This window comes from Tachysurus fulvidraco, chromosome 12, assembly GCF_022655615.1.
Source record: "Tachysurus fulvidraco isolate hzauxx_2018 chromosome 12, HZAU_PFXX_2.0, whole genome shotgun sequence".
Taxonomy (NCBI): Eukaryota; Metazoa; Chordata; class Actinopteri; order Siluriformes; family Bagridae; genus Tachysurus; species Tachysurus fulvidraco.
The window spans coordinates 22,329,859-22,343,775 of record NC_062529.1 but is presented as its reverse complement, the minus strand read 5'-3'; the positions used below and the strand labels follow the sequence as shown (position 1 = coordinate 22,343,775).

Genomic DNA, 13,917 nt, shown 5'->3' with positions numbered 1-13,917 from the left:
GTATCTTAGTCAAGTTTTAGCCGACCAAAAATCTTTCAATTTTAGTCTAGTTTTAGTCAAAAATGTGTAGTCTTTTTTAAAAGAACATATTAATGCTGATTAATGAAAAGCCTTAGATCAAAGTAAATTACCAACTTAAATGCAAGTTATACATGCTATTGCACACACCATTATTGATGATATTTGGAGCAATATTACATGTAATTATTAAACTTGTTTCCCTTACATATATATTTGCTTTTAAACCTAATTATTAATTTTGATTATGATGTGATTGTGACAGGGGTTTGGGAAGAGGTTTCAGGTTGGGGGTGCTGAGTTTTTTCTGTCACCACTTTTGAATAAGAAACAATATCAAGGCTATAAAACTTGTCAAAACTGCAAATCAGAAAAGTATCATTGAGAAGTTGAGAACACTTGTTTAAACAGTGCATACACTCGAACTTGACTGCACATCACATTTTTTACTTATTGATACTGCTTTTAATCGTAATGTAAAGACCGGCCATCGGGCAATAAGCTGTCATGTACAATAAAAGCGCCAGCGCAGCGACAGGAAATATAATTTAACACAAAAAGCCTACACGGTGGACTTGCGCTCAGAATTTTATTTATTTATTTATTTATTTGAGCGGTGTGTGGACGAATTCTTTCTATGCACACACTATTTTATTTCTTGATAACAGACCGCTGCTAACTATAACACACCGTTGCCGTATAGCTTTGCCATGGACACACAGGATGCACTATTTTCTTTAGTGGAAGCAATAAAATTGTTCAGCAGTTTCGTGTTGCAGCCACAGGCGTATGAGGCCTGTACCTTGACTGTAACTCGTTCTGAATATTTTAAACAAAGTAACTCCAATCACCCCACAACATGGTGAAAACAGGGAAAAAAACGGTTTTCTTTTGAATCCCTGAGAGGAGATGGATTAGTATTGGGGGTTGTGTCAGTGGTCTATCAAGGCTAAATGTTATGAAGCTGCTAAAATAAAGACTGTGGGGAGACATAAATAATGCATATTAATTTTTTTATGAATAATGCATAATTATTTTTTAAAATAATTCATATTTTATTTTATACGTGTACACATGGACATGAGGGTGACGCCGTTTTTTTTTGGTTTTTTTTTAATAAATGAATATATTACGAGTGTAGGACAGGGGCGGTTCTAGGATTTCATCTTTAGGGGGGCTTAGCCCTCAGTGAGAATTTAAAATAAGACGTTTTATATTATATATTATATGACAACTCTGGTAATAAGAATAGTGAAATTTCACTGCTTTTGATTGCCGTCTTTCCGCCGATTAAGGTTATAGATAAACGCCTCCAGCTCTGACTGCGAGTGCATGCTGCGCATACCTGTGCTTCTCCGTTCAAATAAAACAGACAGCTGGAGACGCACTTTTGAAAGACTACAACACACGCGTGTAAAAGCAAAGTAAAAAAAAAATCGCTCTTAGATCAAACTGATAAATAATTTTCTTTCCCATCGATGACATGTCCTGCATTTTAATGTAATTTTTATTGTTCATTTATTAAACAATAAAAATTAAATATAAATTTAATATAAATTTTAACAATTTTTATTGTTCATTTATTAAAGTAAAAATTGTCCTTATAGTTTTAGGGTGGCTGAGATCACACACAGGGGGGGCTGAAGCCACCCTAAAAAAGGTGTAGAACCGCCTCTGGTGTAGGGGCATCTGTATTCGACCTGAAAGTAATGAAACAGGCGTGTTGTTTACATGTATTTGACTGCATGCAGCACTGCACAGACAAATCAATCTATGACATCAAAGTTCTGCAAGAGCCATTCAAAAGCTTATCACTCTTGTGTTACATTGATCTCATGTGTCAATCGATCTGCGCCACGCAGGTTGTTAATCTCTCTATTGTGATATGCCTCAATGGCAAATAATCAGACAAAAAATGGTAAATTAGTACATAACTCTATATTGCGATATGCTCAATGCAAATAATCAGACTAAAAATCATGTGTTAAACAGTGTTTATTGTTCAGAGAACATGAACCGGAGCTTATTTTTAATTTAAAAAATACCTCAGCATCACATATTGTATTTAGATAACATTGTATTTTATAAAATATATAAATAATGACTTAAACATGAGGAAATCCGAAGTAGCATCGAGCGGTACCAAAAAGCCAGCCGTGACAGCGGAGATGGTCGCAGATGTGACTGTTTATGTAACCGGCAAAAGAAAATAACACATACAGTATTGCCGACTCATCAGCCTACATGAAACAACTGCCCTCTACAGGTTTTTGAATTTCCCGTGCCGAACATTTGACCCCCCTCTATTGGCTCTCGCGGAATCCCGGAAGTCCTCGTGGCATTCTTCTACCGGAGGTGGGCTTTTTAAAATGACACATCTGTATACGATAGACTCGAAACACTTGATGAAACAGGGCTTGTGCAGTCTCCATAGCAGTGGGTAACCCCTTTAGTGGGACCAGATGACAGGCTTTAGAAAATCGATCGACTATTACCAGAATTGTGGTGTGACCCTGAGAACTGGGAAGATCAGTGACGAAATCCACCGCCAGATGGACCAAGGTTGACGAGGGATAGGTAGAGGTTCCAACAGACCAGCTGGGAGTTTTCGTGGTGTCTTGGATTGAGCACACACTGCAAGACTTAACATACATAGACACATCATTTGACAGGTTTGGCCACCTGAAAGAATTACGCCCCAGTTCCTCCATTCGCTGAATACCAGGGTGTCCCAAGCTCAGCGACGTATGCACCCGTTGCATGATGTGTTGACGAATTGATTCAGGAACATATTGGTGTGATGGGGGGCATTCTGGTGGTGTTGGTTCAGTTTTTATATTCCAGCGAATGTGTGCCACAATTACGGAATTGGTCTTTGGCAACAGGAATTTTCCTCAGACTCGTATATTCTTGACAATGCACATGCTTTACCATTTTTACTTCCTGGGCGATATGTGACTGTGAACTGAAATCTCATTAAAAAAAAAAAAAAAAAACAGTGACCATCTCGCTTGTCTTTGATTCAGATGTTTTGCACTCTTAATATATTCCAAGTTTTTGTGATCTGTAATCACCTGAAATGGACAACGAGCTCCCTCCAACCAGTGTCTCCATTCTGACAGCACTTCCTTAATGGATAGTAGTTCCTTGTTCCCCACATCATAGTTTTTCTCAGCCGTGGATAATTTTCTAGAAAAGAAAGCACATGGATAGCGTTTACCAGGGTTTCCATGACTCTGAGACAGAACTGCTCCGATGCCCATGTCAGAAGTGTCTACTTCCACTATGAATGGTTGGTCTGGATCTGGGTGTTTGAGAATTGAAGCAGTAGTAGCTGGTCTTCAAGGTATCAAATGCAGTCTGGGCTTGTGGCGTCCATAGTAACTTCTTGGGATTACCTTTAAGCAGTGATGTAAGTGGAGCTGCAATGGAGCTGTAGTTTCTGATGAATCTCCTATAGAAATTTGCAAGTCCAAAGAATCTCTGTAATTCTTTGACCGTAGCCACTCTGTCAGCGCTTCGACCTTTTTAGTGTCCATCTCCACTCCGTGATGACTGATCCTGTAGCCTAGGAAAGTGGTACTTGAAACATGAAATTCATACTTAACATACAACCTTAACATACAACCGATTAGCCAATAGGCAGGAGAGAACTTCCTTCACATGATGGATGTGTTGCTCACATGTCTTTGAGTAAATCAGATATGTCATCAATGTAAGCAATAACATGATGGTTTAGGATGTCTCTGAAGATCTCATTGATGAATTACTGAAATACCGAAGGTGCATTAGAAAGGCCGTACAGCATCACTGAGTATTCATAGTGCCCCCTAGTGGTAACAAATGCAGTCTTCCACTCATCACCCTCTCTGATACTGATCAAGTTATATGTACTACGAAGATCAGGTTTGGTAAAAAATGGTAGCTTCCCATAATTGTTCTAATGCTGAGGGAACTAATGGAAGTGAGTACCTGTTCTTGATTGTCACAGAATTAAGACCACGATAATCAATGCAAGGGCGGAGTCCACCATCCTTTTTTTCAACGCAGAATAATCCAGATGCTGCTGGTGATGATGATGGACGAATGAAACCAGATTCCAAAGCTTCTTCAATGTACTGTTCCATGGCATGTGTTTCTGGTATGTTTAATGGATAGACCTTACTTTTGGGAGGTGCAGTTTTGGTAGAAGGTCTATGGCACAGTCCCAAGTGCGATGTGGTGGTAACTTAGCAGCTTTACTTTTGCTGAAGACTTCCTGGAATTCTAGGTACTCTGCAGGAATATTAACTGATTTGTTAGTGATGGGGCTCTCAATACTTGTAGATAAACATGGAAGTTGTATATGACCTTGTAAACATTTGTTATGGCAGTATGGTGACCACTTGGTAATTTCCCTGGAAACCCAAGAGATTTGTGGATTGTTAGCCATGGATTTCCTAGAACCACTGGATGTTGAGGTGTAGTTGTGACATAAAATGAGATGGTTTCTGAGTGGAACAGACCGATCTTGACAGAAACGGGAATGCTTTGATGTGTGATACCCTGTTGATGGCAGTAGTATTGATTGGCAGTATGCATGGAATTACAGGTATGTTGAGTTTTGTAACCAGTTCATGATGGATTAGGTTTAAAGCTGATCCAGAATCTATTAGATGAAACACATTGGGCAGGGCTTGCATCAGTGATAGTCATAAGGAGAGTGAAAAATTTATTGAGCAGATTATCTGGATGCATACTCACTTTACTCAGTGTAGGTTTGTTGGGGCAAAAAAATGACATTGACGTCCTGGTTGACCACAGTAACAACAGAGTTTCTGTACCCGTCGCCTCCCTCAGTCTTCCATGGATGGTTTAGTGAATCCGAACTGCATGGGTTCACCAGGCTCCAGATAACTAGCAGCAGAGGCAGTCATTGAAGTGGTAAACAGGCTCGTGGGACTGTTACGAAGCAGATTATCAATGCGGATAGCCATAGATATTAGTTGTTGTAAATCCAACTCCATATCCTCCATACACATGCCATCTTTGACTGTAACTTATGATGTAGACCATGTTTAAATATTGGCTTCAATGCTGCCTCATTCCATCCACTTTGTGCTGCTATTGTACGAAAATCGACAGCATATTCAGCAGCTGTACGATTGCCTTGGCACAAATCCAGTATCTGCATAGAAACATCGCACCCCCCTGCAGGGTACTCAAAAACTTCACAAATCTGCTTGAAGGAGTACATGAATGATGTACGTAACAGATCGTCTTGATCCCACACAGCAGAGGCCCACTCGAGAGCTTTCCCAGTAAGCAGAGTCATCATGAAAGAACATTTGGTGGTCTCAGGTTGATGATCAAAATAGGTAGAGCACTGACGTATAAACCCCTTGCATTTTTCAGCTGTACCTTCAAATTTATCAGGTAATGAAAATCTTACCGTCTCAGGTCGAGTGGAGGGGAGAGATTGTATATACCGGATGAGATGGTCATTTGCAGATTGTAGTAACGAGAGCTGTGCTTGGAAATCCGAAATCATCTCATTCTGGTAAGCAAATGCAACCTGGAGTTGAGAAATCTCCGCTGGATTCTGATTAGGCAAAGTATTCTGTAATGGAGACTGACTCGGTTGTGTTTTAGAATCCATATGCAGAGATTTATTAAAAAACAGCAGTACAAACAAAGGGGTAGGCCGAGAATCGTGGTCAGATAAACAGGCAGTGGTTCAATAACAGGTAGGAATACCGTAGAGCAAACAAATCCAAATCGTAATCCAAATAACAAGGTCAAGAACAGTCAATGAAACATACACTTGGCAAACAAGGCAGAATGTAAGGAAACGCTCGGTAATGACAGTGTTAAACTGTCAATACTCCGCAACATGTTAAATACTTCAGATGGCTTTTAACACGTGGCTACAGGAAGTAGAGAGAGAGAAAGAGTAAAGTCAATACTCGGGCAATGACGCCCTCTTGAGGTCGGATGATTTGATGGCCGATGTTACAATTACATTGCTTTTAATAAAAACAAGGCCTCCCATTATGAGGACCCTGAAAAGACTAAAAGGTCTAAGTTTGATGTCTTCATTTAAAGATTCAAACAATAGATTAGGTAGAAGAACTTGAAGAGGATCCTTTGTTTGGTCAAGGTAAGACCAACTTTGATAGTTGATCTTGTGTTTTAAACACTAACCCGTGCAAACTAGGACACATCCTTTAGTTATTCTGGAAGGTTTTCCTATGCAATACGAAAACATGTGTCACCAAGGCACACGTACGCCAGTGTAAATTACTTCAGTTACGAGTGGAAAGATAAAGTTTTACTTGGAGACCCGCCACTATTTTAATTTGTGAGAACACTGTTTGACTGCTACACTTTATGTATTTATTTATTTATTTGTTTGTTTGTTTGTTTATCGAACTATTTATTTATTTATTATTTTTTTATTTATTTATTTGCAATTTTGCATTGTTTTTATTATTGTTCTGTTGTTGGTTGAGGAGGAGCTTTTGTGCCTTACATACTATTGATGTACTAATACTCAAGTAAGCCACTAGATGGCACTGTGCTCACTGTTATTTCATGAATACTATGCAATGGTAATAAAGAATATATCGATACAAATGTTAAGAGAAAATAAACAGAGAAGTTGATCATATGGAAATGTATTTGAATAATTGAATAGAACACGATTGTCTTGTGTTTTGGTGTTTTATTTAAATATTGAATGTGATCTATTTTAATTATAATAAATACGGGTGAATATCTGTTTCTCAGATCATAAAAAAGTGTGCCTTCCTATGAAAATGAAATGCCCCCCATTCTGTATGTTCTGGCAAAGGTCCTACCTAATCTTCTCAAGAATTCACATTTTTCTGCTATGATTTTATGTAATGTCTTTGGACTGGGGAAGGAAACCCCCGAGGCACAGGGAGAACATGCAAACTCTGCACACACAAGGCGGGAATCGAACCCCGACCCTGGAGGTGTGAGGCGAACATGCTACCCACTAAGCCACCGTGCCCCCTGGTAGGTTAATTGGCATCTCTGGAAAATTGTCCGTAGTGTGTGAATGCATGAGTGAATGAGATTGTGTGTCCTGCGATGGGTTGGCACTCCATCCAGGGTGTATCCTGCCTTGATGCCCGATGACGCCTGAGATAGGCACAGGCTCCCCGTGACCCGAGGTAGTTCAAATAAAGCGGTAGAAAATGAGTAAGATGAGTGATTTTATGTAATGTTTGTATTGATTGTTGTACTTCTCAACCTAACCTGTCTGAAAAGTTTATTATTGGGATATAAATCTGTGCATTTGGAAAGACTCTGTCACATGTTTTCAGTAATTGTTGTATCTGTTTCCAAGAAGTTAGCGACGCTTGTTTAGTTAGGTAGTTATTTAAGTCGGCCGACAAGATAAGTCGCCCCTGACTTCTCCAGTACCCCCTTGAAGTGGTAGAAAGTTGCCCATGGAAACTGTTCACTTGGACTCTAGCATCTGTAAATTGGGGTATGCGGGCTAAATTCGAGTCACCTATGATCAGAATTGGTTTTTATACCTGAACTTCTCATTCATTAATCTTTCTATTTGTTCTGGGGTGCCTTGTCGGTTCCAGTCACCTGGTCAGAGCATCTTCCACTTCATTATTATTAGGCAAGAAGTATGCTCTGTCAACACACCAGGAGTCGGCTGTGAAACTGGAGAGACAAAAACATAGTTAGTCGGTCATCACCTCGACTAACTATGTGACTTTATAATGTAGCGTTAAACTGTTCCCTATACTCCACATTGGTTTTAACCGGAACATCAGATGAGGGTGGGTCTGAGAAGTCTTGTTCTAGCACTATCCGTAAGTCCGAATTAGGTTTTGCCATTTTATTCACTTCTATTCTTTGTTCTGAGCGTCATCTGTTGTACTGTTTGTTGTACAGACTCTCCAGTCTGGTGCCTCCTTCTGGGTCAGGTAGGGCAGGAAAATATTCACTGCATTTGAGAGATTCAGATCGGCAGGTGGGTGGTCTTTCTGGTATTTGGTGTAACATGGACCTCAAAGTCTGTATTCTGTTTAACCTTATCTAAGGTTGATCGGTAAAGAGAAGAAAGTTTATAAAAGAAGTAGGTTTGGTGACTTGTATAAGCATACTGGGTGGATAAGGGATTATTATTATTGGTGTTCTGGCTTTCAAAATTTCTGAGTGGTGTAAGGCCTGCCACAATTTAAACTATTTCTTTGTTAAAGCAAAATCTTTTTATGTACATTTGACTTGGCTTTGTCTTTGTCTACTTTTGTCTTACTTTTGCTGCTTTTTCCATAGGTCCATAGGTCTGCCAATACTGTGAATCTGTTGCAAAGTGCAGCCATGATGCCAAATTAAACACACCTCTTAAATAAGCAAAGAAGCAAAGATAGAGAATGTAAAACCCTGGAGGGCTAGAAAATCCTTTGCCATCAAAAATAAATAAATAAATAAATAAATACATTTAAAAATAATAATACAAAACGTAGGAGAATTTCAGAAGGATAAAAAAAAAGTTTTGTTTAAAAATAAAAATAAAGGATGTCAAATGATATTAAAACATCCAATGGCAACCTATAAGACAGAAATGACAAATAAAAATGACAGCCGAGAAAGCAGTCACAGACTTTTTTGATGTATGTTGCACCCTGTACAGATTCTTTCAGATGCCTGCTGTTTCAGCACATTAAAGCGACTTCTTGAGCAGAGGTGGACAGGACATTAATCAACAGTATCCTCTATCATTAATTCTTACAAAGAAATAATTTCTTTGCTTTTGGAGATAGACATGGAGAGGACGTATGGTGCTGAGTTGAGGATGGACGCCATTTTAGCTTTTGATAGAAGTTTCTCAGCCTGCTTTTATGTTTATCGCATGCTTTGTAAAGAAGGTGCTTATGTTGCTGTATGGCGCTAACAAGCTGTTGCAGAGTGACGGCATGGACCTGTTGACTAGGTTGAAACTGGTCGTGAGTGCTACCGAGTGCATGAGTAATTATCACTGCGAAATTCCGAGAGCTGTGGGATGCAATCAACGTTACTTTCGCACCTTCAAAATTGGCAGCGCACAGTAAATAAGAACTTACACAAGTAATTTGTTGAAGAAACAACAGGACAAAAGGACAATGACAATTCAAAGCAACGAAGGCTTTATTACAGTGCACTTGACACACTTCTTGGAGAATTCCACAATCACTTTGGTGAGCACAACACACAGCTTGCACAGCCACTGATTGAACCCAGAGAGCGACCAATTTTTGAACCCGAAGTTACTTCAGCACATTATGGCATTAACAAAATCAACTTTACATATATTACACACATTTTGAGTATTACTCTACTTTTAATAAAAACAAGGCCTCCCATTGTGAGGATCCTAAAAAGACAAAAGGTCTGCCTCCTTAATTTAAAGGTTCAAACAATAGATTAGGTAGAAGAACTTGAAGAGGATCGTTTGTTAGAAGACTGAGAGACATCAAAGGACACGTTCTTTGCGTTCAAGGTAAGACCAACTCTGATAGTTGATCTTGTGTTTTCAAAACTAACCCCGTGCAAACTAGGACACATCCTTTAGTGGGATTGTGGAAGGGTTTCCTACACAATCCTAAAACATGTGTCACCAAGGGACACGTACGTCAGTATAAATTACTTCAGTTTTGAGGAATGTATTCACAGACCACAGACGTTCAATACGCCACACACGTAAGACCCAGGTCATTCAGCTGGCATTTGAGAACAACCTCACACACAAGTGTCTACACGAGTGGAACCCACCTCGAGACCCACCGCCTTCAACTATTTTAATCAGTTGTTTTGTGAGTACACTGTTTGACTGCTACACTTTTTTTCTTTTTTCTGTTTTTTGCAATTTAGCATTGTTTTTATTATTATTGTGTTGTTGGTTGATGAGGAGCTTTTGTGCCTTAAATACTATTGATCTACTAATACTCAAGTAAGCCACTAGATGGCACTGTGCTCACTGTTATTTCATGAATACTATGCAATGGGTAATAAAGAAAATACCAATACAAATGTTAAGAGAAAATAAACAGAGAAGTTGATCATATGTAAATGTATTTGAATCATTGAATAGAACACGATTATCTTGTTTTGGTGTTTGTTTTATTTAAATATTGAATGTGGTCTATTTTAATTATAATAAATACGGGTGAATGTCTGTTTCTCAGATCAGAAACAAAGTTAGTGACGTTTATTTAGTTAGGCAGTTATTTAATCCGGCCAACAAGATAACCATCTCCACCTCAGGGAGGGCCCCTGACTTCTCCAGTATCCCCTGGAAGGTTGCCCCTACAAACTGTCCACTTGGACTCTAGCATCTGTAAATTGGGGTATGCAGGCTAAATTCAAGTCACCTATAATCAGAATTGGTTTTTATACCTGAATTTCCCAGTCATTAATCTTTCTATTTGTTCTGGGGTGCCTTGTTGGTTCCAGGCACCTGGTCAGAACATCTTCTGCTTTGAGACCATGTGAATTGTTGAATTAAAAATGCAATACAAATAAATTGAATTGAAATATAAACAATTGCATGTTTTACCTTGCTAATGATACATACATGTTTAGATCTATACATGTTCTACTGTTACTCAGTTTTATTGTCATTGGTCGTTCTGGTTCAGGTGCACAATGTGAATCTGTCCAGTCTTGGATACTAATATTATACTACTACCTCATACCTTACATTTATTACCAAAACCATTTCTGTGACTGATGACTCAATGAATATTAATGGAATGGAACATGAATTTCTCTGGAGCAACAACACACCATCTGATAATTCACACTTTACAATGTTTCATTTCATTTAAATTGACTTGAGGTTGAAAAGTTTAAGACAAATATGCAGATAAGAAAAAATGTGCCTTATCACATTAGTATCTCATTGTGTGTTCCTGATCAAAGATAAGAAAATATCTAAGCTGCTAAAAGTAAAACGTGCAAATACAGTCTTGTGCAGTCTTCATTTTCAAAACACACTCCAGATGTTTTGTCATGATTTTATTACCATATTATCACTTTAATGATTTGGTTATTCAGTTATTCAAAGAAAATGAAGTAACACAAGTATTATATCTCTTATTAGCACACACTGGCATCAACACTGGAAATGGCATGGGCTTTCTACTGTACATGCTTCATTTCTGTTTTTATGTTTAGACTTGTAATTCTTTGCAATATAATTATGCTAATATATGCATAATAGAAATATTTAGTATGTGTTGTTAATGCAAAATCTTACGTACAGAGGCAGGATAGTGCCTCTTCTTTTTTTTATTTTGAGTCTGTAAGAATGCTGCCAAAAATCAAATATGACAAAACATCACATGCTCGTTTGCTCTACATGTTTGCATGGGGTCTATTGCGATTTTATCACTATACTTTCATTTAAGCTTAAAAAATGTCACCTGTGCTCTTTCTGTGTGCTTCATTCATCAGGGTGACGTTAGTTTTTCAGTTTCTTCAGTGATGCCTAACAATAATATTTTTGGCATTTAAAGCATCAAAAAAAATGGGAACACATGAAGCTTTACTTCTTGCCACTGAAATTAACTACAGAAAGTGGTACACAAAGTATACTTGCTTGTGAGTTACTTGTTAGATGTGTAAGTCTCACTTCACCTAAGATAAAACTTAAATGTGTGATTATTGATAAAACATTTGAAATTAATTTGTTCAATCTCATGTATTGGGGAAGTTTTCTTGGTCAGGGTGGGGCTGTAACCAGGTCCTACCCTGGGAACACTGCTGGCAGGCAATACATTGGATTGGATACCAATCCATCATAGGGAACAACAAAGTTAATCATACACTCATTCATACCAAGATGTAATAGATTCTAGATCAGTGTTTCTCAAACTTTTTCAGCCCAAGGACCACTTTATCTTCCAATTTTTTTCTGAGGACCACCTACAGAATCCCACTCTAACTCGCCCCCAAAAACCAACAAAATAGGAAGGATAAGCCAAATTTAAGTTTAATATGCAACTGTTTCAAGTCAAAAACTAATTATTCAAACACAAATGCAATGATATAATCAGAAATTATTATATAAATTTTTACAGAAGAGAAAATCCTCGTGGACTGAGCACGCATGGATGTATCACACAAAACACAGAAGATTTGCCTCGTTACCAATGTCCATGGACTCGTCTAGCTGAAGAGAAAAAAATGGACTCTGGTGTAATCGTGTGATCAGCTGCTCTTGGACAGTTTCAGACATTGAAGTTCCCTTTCGACGGGTGTTCCCCTTTCTCTTGCCCTCTCCCCTGACTCCGATCGCTCGGTTTCGCGTTCGGGAGCTCGCGCTGCGATTTCTCCCAACCCGGAAGAGAGCATGCTGCTTTCCGCATCCGGCTCTGAGGAGCTCGATGTCGAAGGGGAGGGGCTTTCCACCTCAGAACGGCCGACGCAATCAGTCGTGTTCGAGGAGCTCCTCGAGGTAATAACTCGGGCTGTTGAGAAGCTGAATTTAGATTGGCCTGAGGAGGTAGTTGGTGTCGCCCATTCTAAGCTGGACGACCGCTTTCTCACTTCAGGCCGTCAGCCACCTGCACGCAGGCGTCTGCCATTTCTTCCAGACCTCCATACTGAGGTATCGAGGTCTTGGAAAAGTCCCCGTCTACTCTAAAGGTGTACGTGGCCGCAGTTGCCGCGAACCACGAACCTGTCCTTGGGGCCTCCTTGGGTAGGCACCCTTTGGTCTCTTGCTTTCTGCGTGGTGTCAGGCGGCTGAGGCCTTCCTCTAGGCCACGCCTTCCTTCCTGGGACCTCTCCGTGGTCCTGGAGGGGCTGCTGGAAGCCCCCTTTGAGCCCTTGGAGTCAGCCTCTGAGAAGTTTCTGACCCTGAAGTCTGCTCTGCTTCTTGCCTTGGCCTCTCTCAGGAGAGTCGGGGATTTGCAGGCTTTGTTGATCGCCCCCGCCTGCCTAGAGTTTGCCCCCGGTATGTCCAAGGCTATCCTGCACCCCAGGCCAGGATATGTCCCTAAGGTGCCCAGGATGGCGGGATGTCCAATCATCCTGCAAGCCTACTGTCCCCCGCCCCATGAGTCGGCGGAGCAGGAGAGGCTGCACTTGCTTTGCCCGGTAAGGGCCCTGAGGACTTATGTCCACCGCTCTAGCTCGTGGCGTAACTCCTCTGCCCTTTTTGTCTGTTTTGGGGGCCGGAATAGGGGTAATCCAGTTTCCAAACAGCGCCTGGCGCACTGGGTGGTGGAGGCCATTACTCAGGCCTATGAGGTGCGCGGTCATGCCTCACCTCTTGGCATCAGGGCCCACTCCACTAGGGGTATCGCCTCATCCAGTGCCTTGGCCAGGGGTGTCCCCATTGAAGATATTTGTGCTGCGGCAGGATGGTCCTCTCCGCACACCTTTATCAGATTCTATGACCGGGACTTGGACCCCACTCCAGGGTCCCAGGTACTGCAGGGCCTATGATGTGCTGTTCCCAGTCTGCTCGTGCTCTCTCACGGCCTCTGGCCCAGTCATCGACTGGTGCGTGGCAGCGTGGGTATTGGCATTCCCATAGCGTCAGCACTGATGCAGCGTCGAGTTCCCTCGAAAGGGAACTACACCAGGTTACGTATGTAACCCGGTTCCCTGAGAGGGGAACGAGACGCTGCGTTGCTGGTCACGCCCCAGGCATCCGTTTGCGCTTCCTTCAGACAAAGAGAGCTGGAGCAGCGTGGCGTAGATGCCCTTATATGGACTTACTGGCGAGTAATTACTCCGTCACGTGTCCTTTCCGAGCCATTAAATGGCGTGTGTGCACACAGAGCTTCAGACACAATTTCCTCAAAGAAGCATTCCCATAGCGTCAGCACTGACGCAGCGTCTCGTTCCCCTCTCAGGGAACCGGGTTACATACGTAACCTG

General features: G+C 40.7%; 1 pseudogene; it reads right to left on the bottom strand.

The window, feature by feature from the left end:
* Positions 1 to 5,332, bottom strand: part of LOC125146032 — a 32,011-nt pseudogene extending 26,679 nt beyond the window's left edge.
* Positions 5,333 to 13,917: the final 8,585 nt, after the last annotated feature.